Source organism: Xenia sp. Carnegie-2017, unplaced genomic scaffold (assembly GCF_021976095.1).
Source record: "Xenia sp. Carnegie-2017 unplaced genomic scaffold, XeniaSp_v1 HiC_scaffold_25, whole genome shotgun sequence".
NCBI classification, from domain to species: Eukaryota; Metazoa; Cnidaria; class Anthozoa; order Malacalcyonacea; family Xeniidae; genus Xenia; species Xenia sp. Carnegie-2017.
Window position 1 is genome coordinate 6,458,571 of NW_025813488.1, and position 16,364 is coordinate 6,474,934.

The 16,364-nt window shown below is 33.4% G+C and overlaps 1 protein-coding gene across 4 annotated transcripts in view; it reads right to left on the bottom strand.

The window, feature by feature from the left end:
* The window catches only part of LOC124453075 (cannabinoid receptor 1-like), a 109,691-nt gene that overhangs the window by 61,659 nt on the left and 31,668 nt on the right, over positions 1 to 16,364 (bottom strand). Inside the window, exons 1-3 of one of the 4 annotated variants that reach the window (XR_006950964.1) lie at positions 8,625 to 8,648; positions 6,941 to 7,199; positions 4,797 to 5,815 (exon numbers count right to left, since the gene is read on the bottom strand). The exons of 1 other annotated variant lie outside the window; for it this stretch is intronic. The gene's annotated coding sequence lies outside the window, so the exon portion shown is untranslated. Of the gene's footprint in view, positions 1 to 4,796; positions 5,816 to 6,940; positions 7,451 to 8,624; positions 8,649 to 16,364 lie in introns of those variants that run through there. 2 more of the 4 variants (XR_006950963.1, XR_006950965.1) reach the window with 2 other exon arrangements.

The window sequence follows — 16,364 nt, forward strand, 5'->3', positions numbered from 1 at the left end:
TATTGAATATTGACAGCAATAAATAAAGGTCCTGTTGAACGTACGCTGTGCAAGATTACTACAATGCAAACTCTATGATTGCATAACTGATTTTCTAACTATAGACCTCTATAAAAACTATAACTAATTTTCAGTGCATGTGTCGTCATACATAGCTAACTGTTCTCCCCGTCAATTGTCATTACGTCAACATATTCATCGCTGCTTTGTGAACTTTTTCTTTTTTCTCTTGCTCGTCGATTTTGAAACCATATTTTGATTTTGTTTTCAGGTAACGTCAGTACCAAACACAAACTACGAACTTCATCACTTGTCAAGTACTTCATTGTTTCAAACTTGTTTTCCAGGGTTGTCAGCTGTTTGGGAGTGAATGGAACTCTGGGATTGCGACCGGGCTTTCGTTTCTGTTTCGGTCGACGTTTACTTGACTCTGAAACAGGACAAGACACAGCGTCGAGACATTGGTAAGTGACAATAAAAAGAATGGGGGTGAAGTGGGTATATGGGGTGTACGTTTGTCAGCAGGTTGTGTGATTGGATTAAAACAAATCCAATATACATGCATAAAATATAATTTATACCGCCACAAATTGTGGCCATGTATTCATGTAGCCTAAACAAGAGCAAACATATAAATCAGTTTTAGAAATATACGTTGACGAAAAAGGCTTGCAATACATATTTTAATATGTGGTGTTTTAACGAAAATTATTATCGTAGCTTCAAATATCAAGCATGACGTCAACAAAACTTTCATAAAAAGTTTATTTGAAAATTACAATGTCGTCATACCAGGCAATATTAATCAATAAAATAACCACGCATGTTATGGACTTTCACATTAATTTATCTGTCATAATTGAATCATACAATAAAAACGATATGCAGATTTGAAAGGAAAAAGAAAAAATTCTATTTCAACTAGAAAATACAATTATGTTTTAAGAACTATGAAAGGTGACCGTAAGACAGAGTCTATACATGACAAAAACAATTCCGTTTTTCAAAGTCAAACATGTATACATGGGTTTGTTCGTCGTTGAATTTTAGATGGAAAAGCAAAAAGTAATAAAAAATAAGTTGAAGACAACAATCAAACACTCTTCGTTCATACACTGTACATTTTAGGTTTTAACATTCAAACATCTTTTTCCACTTGAATAGTCCAAACTGAACGACGCCTTTAAAATATTTATAAAACAAAGGAAAAAGTATTTTTAGTTCTACGATCCGTCATATCCATCACATGCATAGAGTTTTGACGCATCTCATGCGCAACTATATATGACTCTCTAATGTTTTAATTGCTCAGAGCATTTAAAAAACAGCTGATATTACAAGAAGTCAAAATGAACTTATATGTTATGTCATGAACTTGTCATAGAGAGTTCTAAGATTACATGATTGCTGGGAAGTCAACCTTCTCTTGGGCTGTTGTGTAAAGTATGAAAGGGTTGAAGTATGGCCTTGTTCTTTTCTTCATATTGTGTTTTTTTTCTTCCTACTGTGCGTAACCAAAATGGTTGTGGTTGAATGGCGAATCTTTTGAGAATCCAATTGAACTGGAAAACAAAAAGGAAAAGCGTCAGCTGCATCACCATATGAAAAAAAGAGGATGTCCTTATTCTAGCGTAACATGGTGTGGAGGAAGACGTTCAAAAATCTTTATGGACAATAAACAAATGTATTCATTACAGTGTATTGTTCATTGTTCGTTTATTATCAGCTTATTCTATCAAACACTAAAATTATACAAATATAATTGTATGAAAATATAATGTGTATGTGTGAATTTTAAGACTATGCTCATTTCTGCCTTCCTCTTTTTCCTAGTGCAGATAAAATGCTACATATTGATAGATTGTTAAACATACTTTTTCTTGCAAAGTATAAAGTATAATTAAAAACGATTCTGCCTGAATTTTCAAATACATGCTGATTGCTGACCATGCTGTTTTATCAATGAAAAACGTTCTGCCATTTTGAAAGAAGTTAAGTCTGTAAGGGCAACTTGCTTTTTCTTGTGAAATTTTCGATGCAACAAAGCTGCCAAGTTTTACCTGTTACACAAAGCTTCTGCTCACGCTAAATTCAATGTAGAGAATTTCTTCGTAAAGATGTAAATAAGCAGCAAGGAGGACAACGTATTATTAGATACGATAGTGTACTATGTTTTGATGTGGTTATCAAAATAGTTTGTAGCAGGCAAAATTGGCTACAAATACAAACATTACACTAAAAATTACACAAAAGTATAACTACAAATTCCACTAAAGTTTATATTATTACCTATATTAAAAAAATAATCATTATATATATTTGTAATCAAGTTATATATGATCAATACATATTAATCAATGCATATTATCTACAAAGCAATCGTTTCATCAGCAGAACGGAACGAGGTTGTCGATTGCTGTGCTGTATCAGTAGAAATATAACTGTTGTTTTTAAACAACGCCTTCAGACTGTTTCGATAATCGGGAAGCCTCAGTGCATACACAATTGGATTGACTGCGAAATTCACCATGGCAACTGGTTTGTAGTAGTAAGAAAAACGCCAAGCCAATTCACCTTGTATTTTCCCTAGCCTTTGAATAAACTCCACTTGTTTGGCGACAAAAAAGGGAAACGCAGTTACCAGTAATAGGATATTTAGCAAGATAACTGTCTTTACCATTTCCAGATGTTTCCTATTGTGCTGTTTAGCACTTACTGTCGTGTTTTGTCGATTTTGCCATACTATTATAAGTACTAAACACTTCCCAATAACCTGGATCAAAACAGCAATCTCCAAAACAGCATATAGCGTGATATAGGTGTACATAAGCTGTTCAATTTTCTTGCTGTAAATTGATGTGAGTTCACCAAATGCCATGCAAATGGCAATCGACCAAACAGTCGCACATAATATGTATATTTTTCTGGTAGACAACATCTGTCGGCTACGTATGGGATACTTTGCAATCATGTAAGTTTGCCATGTGAATGATGTCAAGTGAAAAAATGAGCTCGCAGCCCCAAACATCCAAAAGAAAAGCACAGAATAAATGACAGCTTCTGATGGTTTGACCTCGAACAATCTACCCAATCCAACAATCATGAATTGGGACAAAGATGCAGTGATGTCAGCTAAAGATAAGCTTAAGATTGTAATCCACCTTCCTTGTTTTAGTATGTTAAGCGGATCTACAAGAATAAGAACAACAAGAAGACCATTTGTTAGGACAAGAAATGGTAAAACCACCATCGTTGTTATTAATGTTTCTTGGCCAAGTGAAAAACTCTTCATGGGTTTCATATGAAATATAGAAAAAGGAAAAGACGTCAAATGTTTTCATATACATTCCTAATTGCACATAGATAAATGATGATTTTTTACAGTCGTACACTGAGAATCATGAACTAGTTGCTTGATGAATTTTCTTCGATCATTACTGTGAAGGCACTCTACTGAACTGCGCACTTCATTACACGTAATGCGTTTAGGTCAGGAAAGTTAGGTCCTGACTATTTAGAAGCAACTAGAGAAATTGATTTACATGACACATTCAAAAATCTACAATTGTGGATAGATCTTTTCCTGGAAGAAGCTCTTTGATGACGCTACGTTTGAATTTTATATTCTTGATGGTATCGTTAAATAGAAAACTATTTATCTGGACACGCGCCTTTTAATTTTTATTCAAAATCGTATAAATAGTGACAGCGATTTCAAACATTCAACGTTTTGTGAAAAGATTGATATTTGAAACTGGATTTTCAACATATTTTAGAAGTCTGGTTTGTATAAGCAACTTGAGAATTTTTTTATGCCTACCACTATGTCGCCAACATACGCAATTTAAAGTTTGAACATCTCCTAGTTCTTAATTGTATCTATACATGCTTAACGTTTGTACTATGAGATAGTGATAAGATCTGTAGAAAAAAATAACTGCAGTAGATTATATACTTACAGCACTTTGATTGCGTAAACCAGATGAATTCCTTGAGTTATTTATATGATTTGGTTGAGTCGAATTGCGCGTTTCCAAAAAATCACCAGTATTGGTCACTGGATATACTGAGATCAAACTTGTAAGAATAAAGAATCCGTAAATAAAGGAAGGATAGACGTTTTGGAAATATCGTGAGAGTACCATAGTGAGATCTCAGACAGTTTAATCAACTGTTCTAATTTCTTGTCTCTGGGATGATTGGCATTGACTGAATGGTTTAATGCAATTTGATCACTTGTATTCATACAGTCGGTATAATGTTTATGACCCGTCAACACGTATCTCGATATTTTTGAATCCGCTTTCTTTTAAATTGGCCTCGGGACGTCCACATGCATGTGGTGGATTCACATGTACATCCCACATACGTGAGTGATTTTAAAAATTCATTTCCTGTAAACGAGTGGAAACGATAATTGCCCCCACCTTTTTTGTTGCAATATTCTCCAGAAGAAGGGGGGAGTTTGTGTAGCATTGTTGTTATAGTGCAAAGAAACATTTAATTTCAGCTCTCAAGAGGCTTATATTGGCCTTACTCCCTCCCCCAAATTTCTATACGTACTTTTCGCTGGCATTTCAAATATACCAAGATGAAAATAACAAATCTTTCTTCTTTTCAAGGTTTTCATCTCAGCAAAGCTGCTATATTTCCAGGTACCTGATGTACGTGCTTTACTTAATTTATGGTCTCATTAAAGTATTCACAAGTATTGCTCTCGCTTTTGAAGTTACGTAGAATCAAAAAAGTGATGAGTATTGTAGTAATAATCGTTATAATTTATTTTGACTACACAGTTGTTTGTCACTTTGGAATTTATTCTTCCAATAAAAACTATTAGCACTATTCGTACATTTTTAATCAAATTGAGTTTAGAACATATTATCTATCATACAGGTTTACTAGCACTAGTACGAAATGAAAAGATGGAATACCCTGGTTTTTGAATGGAAACAATTCTAGTCTTTTTAAACAACGCCTTCATACTGTTTCGATAAACTGGAAGCCTCAGTGCATACACAATTGGATTGACAGCGAAATTCACCATGGCAACTGGTTTGTAGTAGTAAGAAAAACGCCCAGCCAATTCACTTTGTATTTTTCCAAGCCTTTGAATAAACTCCACTTGTTTGGTGACAAAATAAGGAAATGCAGTTACCAGTAATAAGACATTCAGCACAATGATTGCCTTTACAATTTCAAAGTGTTTCGTGTTGTACTGTTTAGCATTTACTTTAGTGTCTTGTCGACTTTGCAATACAACCTTAATTATGAAACACTTCAATATGATCTGAAGTAAAACAGCGATTTCCAAGACAGCATATACCGTGATATAGATATACATGAGCTGGTCAAATTTTTTTATGTAAAGTGATGTGACTTCAGCAAATGCCATGCAAGTGGCAATCAACCAAACTGTGGCGCATAATATGTAAATTTTCTTCGTAGATAATATTTGTTGTCTGTATTTGGGATACTTTGCAATCTTGTAAGTTTGCCATGTGAGTGATGTCAAGTGAAAAAATGAGCCCGCAGCCCCAAACATCCAAAAGAAAAGGACAGAATAAATGACAGCTTTTGTTGGTTTGACCTCGAACAATCTACCCAATCCAACAATCATGAATTGAGACAAAGAAGCAGTGAAATCAGCTATAGATAAGCTTAAGATGGTAATCCACGGTCCTCGTCTTAGTTCGTGTAAAGGATCCTTCACAATAACAACAATAAGAAGACCATTTGTAAGGACACCAACTGTGGAGATCACCATTGTTGTTATTAATATATCTTGAGGAAGTGAGAAACTTTTCTTCGGTTTCTTATTAAATACATAAATATATGTTTATTATATGTTGTAATCAGACCACCATTATTGTTATTAATGTTTCATAACCAAACAAGATACTCAAAATGAGTTTGTTCTTCAATGAATCATATAAAAATTTGAAATGCATTGTAAACTGTCATATTTTATCAATGGTGGAGAAGAAAATTGCAAGAATTTTAGAAATGAATTAATTCAATGCTTTATCTCTTGTCAATCTATTTCATTTCTTTCAGACGTAGTTTTCCACTGCAAGTGTGCAAGTTTTGCACTCAGCAAGTGTTACGAATTACAGAATACGGAAGCATTTCAGAAGCGGATACACCTCAAGGATTCGGGGATGAGTTATAAAAATTTCAAATACGAACTCGCAGAACTGCCCTTTTCTGCAGTCTTTGCTGCATATTACGTGCTAGCAAAAGGGGGAATGTGGAGACTTTTACAGAAGTTGGACAGCAACAAAGAATTCGCAAATGTAATTGTGAAACGGAAATCATTTCTGCTGCGCTTGACACGAGGATTTGATATGATTATTTATCATATGATTTTTATTCTAAGTCTCTTTTTGCGTGACATGTATTAAAATATTGTGAACACTTTAGATTATTTGATTTCGAGATGGAGCATATGATAATAAATAACTTACAGAAATTATGGAGAGGTACAATTATTGTAGTTGATGGTGGTCTTATAAATATTGGAAATGTTGCAAATAATTCTAAAATCACTGTACATAATACTGTGAAGAAGTTTGTATCTAAAATAAAAGCGCTAAAGTTCCGCGTGTTTTTTGATAGAAACATCTTTCCTTTTAAACGTATTCAGTTTGAGGCATGGGGTAAACCAACTTCTGATAATGCCATAAAAATCGCATAAAGGAAATAATAAATACAAGAATTATAAGATTGTTCAATAAGATGACTTTTACCCAATGGCTTCAGTTAGACTATTGTGGCTTTTTGACTTTTTTTAATATGAGATTTTTTTGCACCTACCGCATTTCTTTGAATGCATTTCTTTCCAGTCAACAAAACATTTCATTGACTTTAAATTAATTCATCAGACCAAATAAAATGATTTTGCAGTTACATACAATAGAGTTTTTGTTTATAAACTTACATCACTTTGATTACGAGAACCAGTCTCATTCCTTGTGCAATTTGTCTGGTTTGTTTGAGTCGAGTTGCACATTTTTCCCAAATCACCAGCATTGGCCATTGGATGTACTTTCATCAAACTTGTAAGAATAAGGAATCCATAGACAAAGGAAGGATAGACGTTTTGGAAATGCCTTTTGATTATCATAGTGAGACCCTAGATAATATGGTGCGCTGCTTTTCTTTCACTTTGAATTTGATATTGACAGAGTATGTTCTCCCTACAATCAAGTAAGCGTTGTGTGTGTTGGAGTTGTTATTTTATCGTCGTGCACGTACAAATTGCTTACAGATTTATTTGGCGTGGGTTTCCGGAAATCTTGTATCTTTTTGACGGCATGTTTATAGAGGATCCTTAATATGATTATCGCTTTTGCGAAAAAGTGCAAACGTTTTGTCATTTGTCTGTTTATAATACAATCAAATATCTTTGTAGGAGCACTTTTTAAATACAGAAACCTCGTTATTTTAGAAGTTCCCATGTAATTTTGCTTTCACTCGTGGATTTTCTTCCACTCTATTCCCTAAATCTTTGTGTATAGATTTTGAAATATTCGGAACTTGTTTTTAATTCAATATTTGACAAGTGTCGTGTTAGTATTTGAAGGAAAGCATGAATAAACTAGAAACAAAAACACATTAGTAAACAGGATTATCATACACTGTTTTGATAATGGAAATATCTCAGGTAACTTAAGTTGTGTAACACAAAACGAGTGGTTAAATATACGTGATGCATAATAAAGAGTGTTGAAATTCGTGATTAAATGCATATGGTTATCACAAATTTTAATAACCGCAAAGACTGCCCCATCCTTGTCTTTAGCGAGTAGTTGTCAAATATTCAATGAGAACATCATACCTTGTTCATTGTTTAATCGAATAGTGAAAACTTTTGCCTTATGTATGTTATTCTTTGTATGTCATTGACATCCATCTAACGTTTATATTATACATGATGAAAATTCTAATATGCTTGTAAAATTTTTATTAAGTAAAAATTAATAGAACCATATAGAACTATTTGTAATTTAATATTTTTGATAAAAGTAGGTAAAGATTGAATTAGGTCGCTCAAATCCAGTAACAATTGACGTAGAGCGGACACAGTAGCTGAAATGTGTTGACAAATCATTATTCCGCAGACAGCCGTAAATTCCATTATTAAGCTGTGATTAACTAATGTCTTTCTAATGCTGTTGTTGAAGATGGAGATGGTTCAGTGTGTCGAATTTTGCATCATGACGAAGACACGTTAAATGTAGATAAGGTCCCTTTAACTGGGAGTTTCATTCGAGAATCATTTGCACAGCTGTATTAAGATGTTTTACTGCAAATGAGATCAATCATCCTACGCTGTGACCCAGACACATTCACCCATTAACTTTAATGAAAATGAAAGACAGATTTTAAAGAAATCTGACAATACAAAAAAAATGACGAAAACAACGTCGAAGTGTCTTTAGGACAAAACGTCGAAGTGTATTGACAACGTTTGCCGTAACTTGAGTAGAATTAAGGATTTGTGAAAATTATAAGCAATGTATAGAGAATTGCATGCACATACATAATGGTAAAACTTTTGTCTCCGTTTACAAATCTTTTTAACTAAAATTAGTTTATGTTTTGTGTAATCACTCTCTTACCTGATGTTCTTCTTTCAAGAGACTTGGCGCACAATGACAAAAACACTTTTCTTTTGACATATTAAAAACACATTTTGAATAATTATGCAAAGTAACAATAATCTTTTAAAGTGTATGTTTTCACCCCAACAGAGTTTGACAACTTTCTTTTTTGAAATGTATTATGCCACGAAAGTTCTTTTCTGATAAGCCAAATTATCATGTAAATGATGCAAAACACGAGAGATTAATAAGAAAGACGTTGAAAAATATCAGTAATCAATGTATAAGATATAGTTGTATAAAACATCAACACTGAAAGTACACAAGACGAATATTGCTATTTCTTTAATATTCAATTCTTCAAAATGAGTTTAATTAATCTACCATCGTTAGACATAGTGAGTAATGTTAAGTAATTACAATCAGTGTTTCTGACTCTCGTACCTCTGATTCAAAGGCTATTCTTGAATGGTTTCCAATGATTTTGCATACACACCACCGTCATATACGATAACTTATTCCTAATTTAAAGTTGAAGTCCTTAACAGACCAACTCACACGATCGCTAACTACCCTCTAATCCATTCATCCCGAGCTAAATATTGAGGGTTTTCACAATTCTTCACCCTAGTCCTTTTAGCAATTTGTTTGTATCTTATGCCGTCATTTTGATCAATGGCAACTTTTACTGAATAAGTCTTCATGAATGATTCTTCTGAATGACTCTTCAAAAATAAGTTTAATGATTTTGCTCTTCGTGTGTATATTAGATAAGTCTTTTTTCCCATTTTCCATTACTACTTTCACTCAAATAAGATGATTAGGGATTTTGCAGGGGAGACAATTTAAACATTGCGCATATTTGTCATGGAGACAGTCAAATGTCGATTATAGCAAGATGACATATCATGTAATATTTAATTTACCACACAAAGCGTATTTTGATTTGGAGGTTTTATGAGAAGTACCTTTCACTGGCTTTGCAGGCACAAAGTCGGATCGTATGATGTCTGATCAGATTATTGTGTGGTAAGTTGTTATTAACTTGCCTTTACGCAGGTGCTTAGATACTTTGATTGCATCTGTGCCCACGAACTGGTGTCCAGTGTATTATCAAAGTTCATAGTTGAGAATTGAGAATGGTTGAGATGAGATTGTTTGTGTTATTTTTGAATTTTAAGACCAATTTGTGGAGAGTACGTGTGAAATGATCTTTTCCATGACAGCATTCACAAGAAGATTATAAAGATTACCTGGGTTTTTTTTTAAAGAGTAAGTACGAATTTGTTAGCGTATTTTGTTTTTGTAATTATGTGATGAATTTTGCCGATGCTCTTAAGACTTAACTCTCGAGCCTCGTGTTCACAAAACATTATTTATGTCGCTTCTTCATGTCAAAAATCTTTTCGAAAATTTTTTGTTCCGTTAAAAACGAAATTCCCTGCAAGAAATCCAGTCACATTTGCACAAGAGAAAAAGATATTTTATTCTTGAATTTAAAATTCAAATATGGCGGTAAAAATATTGCTCCAGGTGTTTTGAGTTCAACGGATATTATAATTTAACCTTGTATATATGTTTAAGTAGGTATAAAATTTTATTTCAAGAGGGTGACAGACAACAGTCAAATAGACTGATAAACTACTGGCTCTCTTATACTATATATACAAATGTATATCAAAATTCTAAAATTATAATATAGTATATAATTAAAAAATGATCATGCACTCAACTTGAAAACATCTATATACTTCTTGTTTAGTTAGCATGAATTTGACGTCAGGTACGTTCATTTTGGCAGTCTGTGTGACGTGTATTTATTTGATCATGGAGCATTTAGTTTATTAAAACGCGTGCCAAAAACACCTTTGTTTGTTTTTCTATATATGCACTCGTACTTAAGCGTATTGTAATCTGGGCTAGAATTTGTGATAAGCAAAAACGTGTCGTTAGAGTGATACAATAGCTATTATTGATACACTGAGTTCAATTCCTTACAAAGTTTCTTGATTGTTTGAGTTAGTTTCTTGAACCCCATTGACATAGACGAATAGTGAAAAGGCAAAACATGAAAACCACTTAAACATGGGCAAACCACTGGCTTTGTGGACGTTGCTCTGATGCTGCTTGTATTTTCTGAAAATGTATTTTGGTTTTGCTCAAATAATAATGGTGTATAACATGATATACAGAGCAAAAAGCACTCTAAAAGGAGACTTTATTATGTATAAATCTATAACCGTGGGTGTGTGTGGGTGTTCTGATGTGCATTTTGTCTGAAGTACCTGTCAGTCTGTCGCTATTGTTTTGAACAGCTACGTCTTTCAAAAATTTCCTATATGTCATTAGCTAACAATGGGATCAAAGTTTCAGATTGAAGCTCTCTTTTCTTTCTTGTCTGTCAATGTTTTTGGATCAGATTTAAATCAACGATTGCTTTTGGTTAAGTGAAAATAGTTCTCGATCTTTTCCCACTAAAGTAGATGAATTTGTGCACGTGTTGATTGTACTAATCTTCTTAGTGCAGTGGCATCCTCCTGTTATACAAACATATTTCTTATTGTGATTAAAGGAAATGTCTTGCCGTCTTCCCCTAAATGATCAGAGATAATGGTTTGTGTGTGTCTGTGTGTCAGTGTATGGGGGGGAGTCCCGATATTTAAGTGTGTCCATTAATTGTTTGATATATTAGTATTTTGCAGGGAAATATACTTTCATCTTGCGTAATTAAGACTGGGGGTGATGGTGCATACTTCTCTTCAACCCTGTCCTAAATCCATCCATGCGTTTTGACGTATCATTAAATTCTTGATAAATGACTAATGATGTCTCACCCTGGCAGTTCTATTTCATAAAGTGGTCAGTCATCTAGTTTTGATGTTTCTTATGTTACATTGCTATTCGTTATGGGCTTATGGCAATCGAAAGGCACTTAAAATACATCATATAACTACATCTAATCAAAATAACAGCGTTAAAATAGCAAACTTCTATCTTTCAATACAACTTTGTGTTATCATTGTGATCACTAGTCTTTATCCCGAGTGGGCGATCGATAAGCTGATTGTTAAGCAATTTAAGTCAGTTTTCCATTCAAAATGAATTAAAATTTCACAACATAAAAAGATTGAATGTGGGGCTCAATTTGGGCTGCGCGAATGACTTGGTTTATTAAATGTTATCAATTTAAAAAGTTTAAAGTCTTATAAATGAAAGAGTTATGCTGTGAAAGACTGAAAGTTATCAACAAACTAAAAATGTCCAAACATGTTTAAGGCTGGTTTAAGTTAAGTCAAACAGGCCGAAGTTGTTTAAAACTTTGTACTATCCTTTGATATTATATTTTATTCTACGGGTAGGACTCTTGTAAATAAAAGTAAAACTTCGAAAATAGAAAATCCCGTTTTCGTTCTAAATCGCCCTATACTACTGTGTAATGTTTTACTCCCAAAATTTCATTTTCAGGATAATGAGAAATATTCCTTTTGCGCAATAGCGAATTGTTGTATTCGAAGACCCATAAACCTTATAACTACTGCACAGAAATTTTTATTTCATATTTTATATTTTAAATGAAACCAAAGTTTAGTGGATTTAAAATATATAGCTCATAACGATAAAGTTGTTAACTAGTTTGTTTTAAGTAAAAACAGGTGAAAACTGGAGTAAATGCATCAGTAAAATTTAATTATTCAACAGTTCCGATTTTAATATTAGCTACACTAAAAGCTATGTCAGAAATGAAAGATTTTTAATTATCATTAAAAAGTGCGTTTATTATTTCGCGCAAATTTTCTTGTTATTAAGTGATATGCAGAAATGACAGGTGTTCTTCGACAACTTTTCTGAAACTGTTTATGATGTCGAGTTTATGTTTGTGTCGTTTTGTAAAATTGTTTTTGTTATTGGATATTGATAATATATTTTTTAACAAAATACTTTTGTCCATAGAACTATACATTAGGATTGATGAGAATTGTGTAAAATTATTTTTGTTATTGGATATTGATAATATATCGTTTTGTTGTACATTGATAATATATTTTTTACCAAAATACTTTTGTCTATAGAACTATACATTAGGATTGATGAGAATTGTGTAAATATGTGACTTGTAAAAGAATAAGACATTTTTATTTCTTTTATTGTTTAAACCCTGTGAAGACGTTTAAAAGCTCAAAGCTTCGTTCTTATAGTTTAAGCACAGTGTCTAATGATACAGGGGTATGGAAAATTGTCATAATTTGTATTAAGTCATTACAGCATTAGATAACTGGAGCTCAACTCTTCACGTCATTGCTACTGTTGCTGGTACTTCTTTCGCATGAGAGGGTGGAGAGGTGACAGTACTTCTCTTGCGGGAGAAGGGTTGGTGGTGGTGCTTGTATTTCTCTTTCGGGAGAAAGGTTGATGGTGGTGCTTGTACTTCTCATCCGGAAGAGAGGTTGGTGGTGGTGCTTGTACTTCTTCTGCGTTAGAGAGGTTGATGGTGGTGCTTGTACTTCTCCTGCGTTAGAGAGGTTAATGTTGGTGCTTGTACTTCTCCTGCAGGAGAGAGGTTTGTGGTGGTGCTTGTATTTCTCTTGCTGGAAAGGAGATATTGGTGGTGCATGTACTTCTCTCGTGGGAGAGGGAAGTGGTGGCGCATGTACTTCTCTCGCATGAAAGGTGGTGGTGGTGGTACCAGTACTTCTCTTGTGGGAGAGGTGGTTGTGATGCATGTACGTCTCTCGCAAGAAAGGTGGTGTTGGTGGTGCCGGTACTTCTCTTGCGAGAGAGGGTGGGAAGGTAGTTGAACCTCTTAACTCTCTGTATCGTGTGTTTCTTATGTTTTTCTACTATAAATTTAGTATTTTTCAATACAACCATCCGTCTAGAGAACTTTGCTTTTCGATAAAATTTATGTACGTAAATGTCAGTGAATAGCATAGAGTAAAACCGCATAAAATATTTTAATCCAGGTATTGCATTATTACGAAGTGGTAGCTATGTTTTTCTGTTGCATTCATTTTTTTAATCTCTCTTTTATGTGTTCATTTTTAAATTAGTACTTACCTTATATAAACTGATTTTCCGATTGGGTCAATTAGATAACAGCGATAAACTCTAATTGTTGAGATTCGGCATTTCTATGGCATCTTTTACTTCACTATACTTTGAACCAATCATAAACCTTGATTTTGTTGTTGCAGTCTTTAAATCGACCTGCAGTGTAAACCTTATTTTAAGTCACTCAACTTTAAATGCATTTTTTATTTTTTATATTTATTACAAAAATGGACATTGAGATCATGATGAAATGTAAAAGTATGTTTTATTTTTATCCTATGTTACAACCTGAAGTTTTACGATGTGTTCCATTATGAAACTTTGCATTCAAAGTGTTTTCTCTTTGTAAGCGGAAATGCTCGAATGACGTCATCGATGAAATTCCTATGCTCATTATAGAATATTGACAGCAATAAATAAAGGTCCTGTTGAACGTACGCTGTGCAAGATTGCTACAATGCAAACTCTATGATTGCATAACTGATTTTCTAACTATAGACTTCTATAAAAACTATAACTAATTTTCAGTGCATGTGTCGTCATACATAGCTAACTGTTCTCCCCGTCAATTGTCATTACGTCAACATATTCATCGCTGCTTTGTGAACTTTTTCTTTTTTCTCTTGCTCGTCGATTTTGAAACCATATTTTGATTTTGTTTTCCGGTAACGTCAGTTCCAAACACAAACTACGAACTTCATCACTTGTCAAGTACTTCATTGTTTCAAACTTGTTTTCCAGGGTCGTCAGCTGTTTGGGAGTGAATGGAACTCTGGGATTGCGACCGGGCTTTAGTTTCTGTTTCGGTCGACGTTTACTTGACTCTGAAACAGGACAAGACACAGCGTCGAGACATGAGTAAGTGACAATAAAAAGAATGGGGTTGAGGGGGTATATGGGGTGTACGTTTGTCAGCAGGTTGTGTGGTTGGATTAAAATACATCCAATATACATGCAGAAAATATAATTTAAACCGCCACAAATTGTGGCCATGTATTCATGTAGCCTAAACAAGAGCAAACATATAAATCAGTTTTAGAAATATACGTTCACGACAAAGGCTTGCAATACATATTTTAATATGTGTTGTTTTAACGAAAATTATTATCGTAGCTTAAAATATCAAGCATGACGTCAACAAAACTTTCATAAAATGTTTATTTGAAAATTACAATGTCGTCATATCAGGCAATATTAACCAATAAAATAACCACGCATGTTATGGACTTTCACATTAATTTATCTGCCATAATTGAATCATACAATAAAAATGATATGCAGATTTGAAAGGAAAAAGAAAAAATTCTATGTCAACTAGAAAATACAATTGTGTTTATAGAACTATAAATGATTCTCTAATGTTTTAATTTCCAGAGCATTTAAAAAACGGCTGATATTACAAGAAGTCAAAATGAACTTATATGTTATGTCATGAACTTGTCATAGAGAGTTCTAAGATTACATGAATGCTGGGAATTCTACTTTATAGTTTTACTAACTATATAGACAATGAGCATATAAGATGTTAGTAATATCATGTAATACATTATTCTTACGTTATGAAGTTAAAGCTAAAGTTAGAAAATGCAATAGGCTAACATATAATGAGCATGTATATATGTATAGATTATATAACCCCTATTTACTACATTTTCAGCGCCTTTACGTGGGGATTTATAATTAAAGATATTTTCCATCAAGAAATAACTAAAATAGCTGTTATTGATTAAAAAAGCGGTGATTATACTGTATGAGCACTCTATTTAATGGAACTGTAGCATCTGTATATAACAGGAACTGCTTTATGTACTTTGTTTATCACAAGTAAGGCTAAAATTGTGTAGGTCAGCTCAAAGTCATTAATGATTTAATAAAAATATGAAAATTTATTTCACCCATGTACAACTGTAACGATTTTATTCAAAGGAGCATGTGAAGATTACTCAGACAAAAAATTTCGCATGTATAAAAACAAGTAGTTTCGAATGTTCATTTTTTGTGAATGCTGTTTTGCAAAGTTACAAAATTCTATTCCATTTGGCAACGCTACGTACTTAACACACGTTGTCACTACAGTTTATAAAAGCACTTGATGTTTCAATGCAGTTGAACACCGATACAAAATATAATTATGCTCAAGCTGTGTCTAAAATGAACCAAACAATAGCGAAATTATTGGCAAAACATAGAACACTGAATACCCATTTAACCAATAAAGCAACATATAGTAATAGGACACGACTTTCGGTTCTCATCATTTTTTTTTCTGTTAAGTGTTCTCTTGTTGCTTAAAGACTTTGAAAAGTACTATCCAAACTAAGAACAACCCGAATCCATTTAGTAAACTCAAGCTGTTAAGAAGCTTGATGTCTGTGTTTAAAAACATTTGATGCTTGATGGTATAAATATAGCTGTGCCATAAGAATGATGTACTGGCAGTAAATCTACTTTGAAACTTGAAGAGTTGGACGTCAAGCTTCTCTTGGGCTGTTGTGTAAAGTATGAAAGTGTTGAAATGTGGCCTTGTTTTTTCTTCATGTTGTGTGTTTTTTCTTCCTGCTGTGCAAAACCAAAATGGTTGTGGTTGAATGGCGAATCTTTGGAGAATCCAATTGAACTGGAAAACAAAAAGGAAAAGCGTCAGCTGCGTCACCATATGAAAAAAGGAAGATGTCTTTTATCTCAAGTAACAGCGTGTGGAGGAAGACG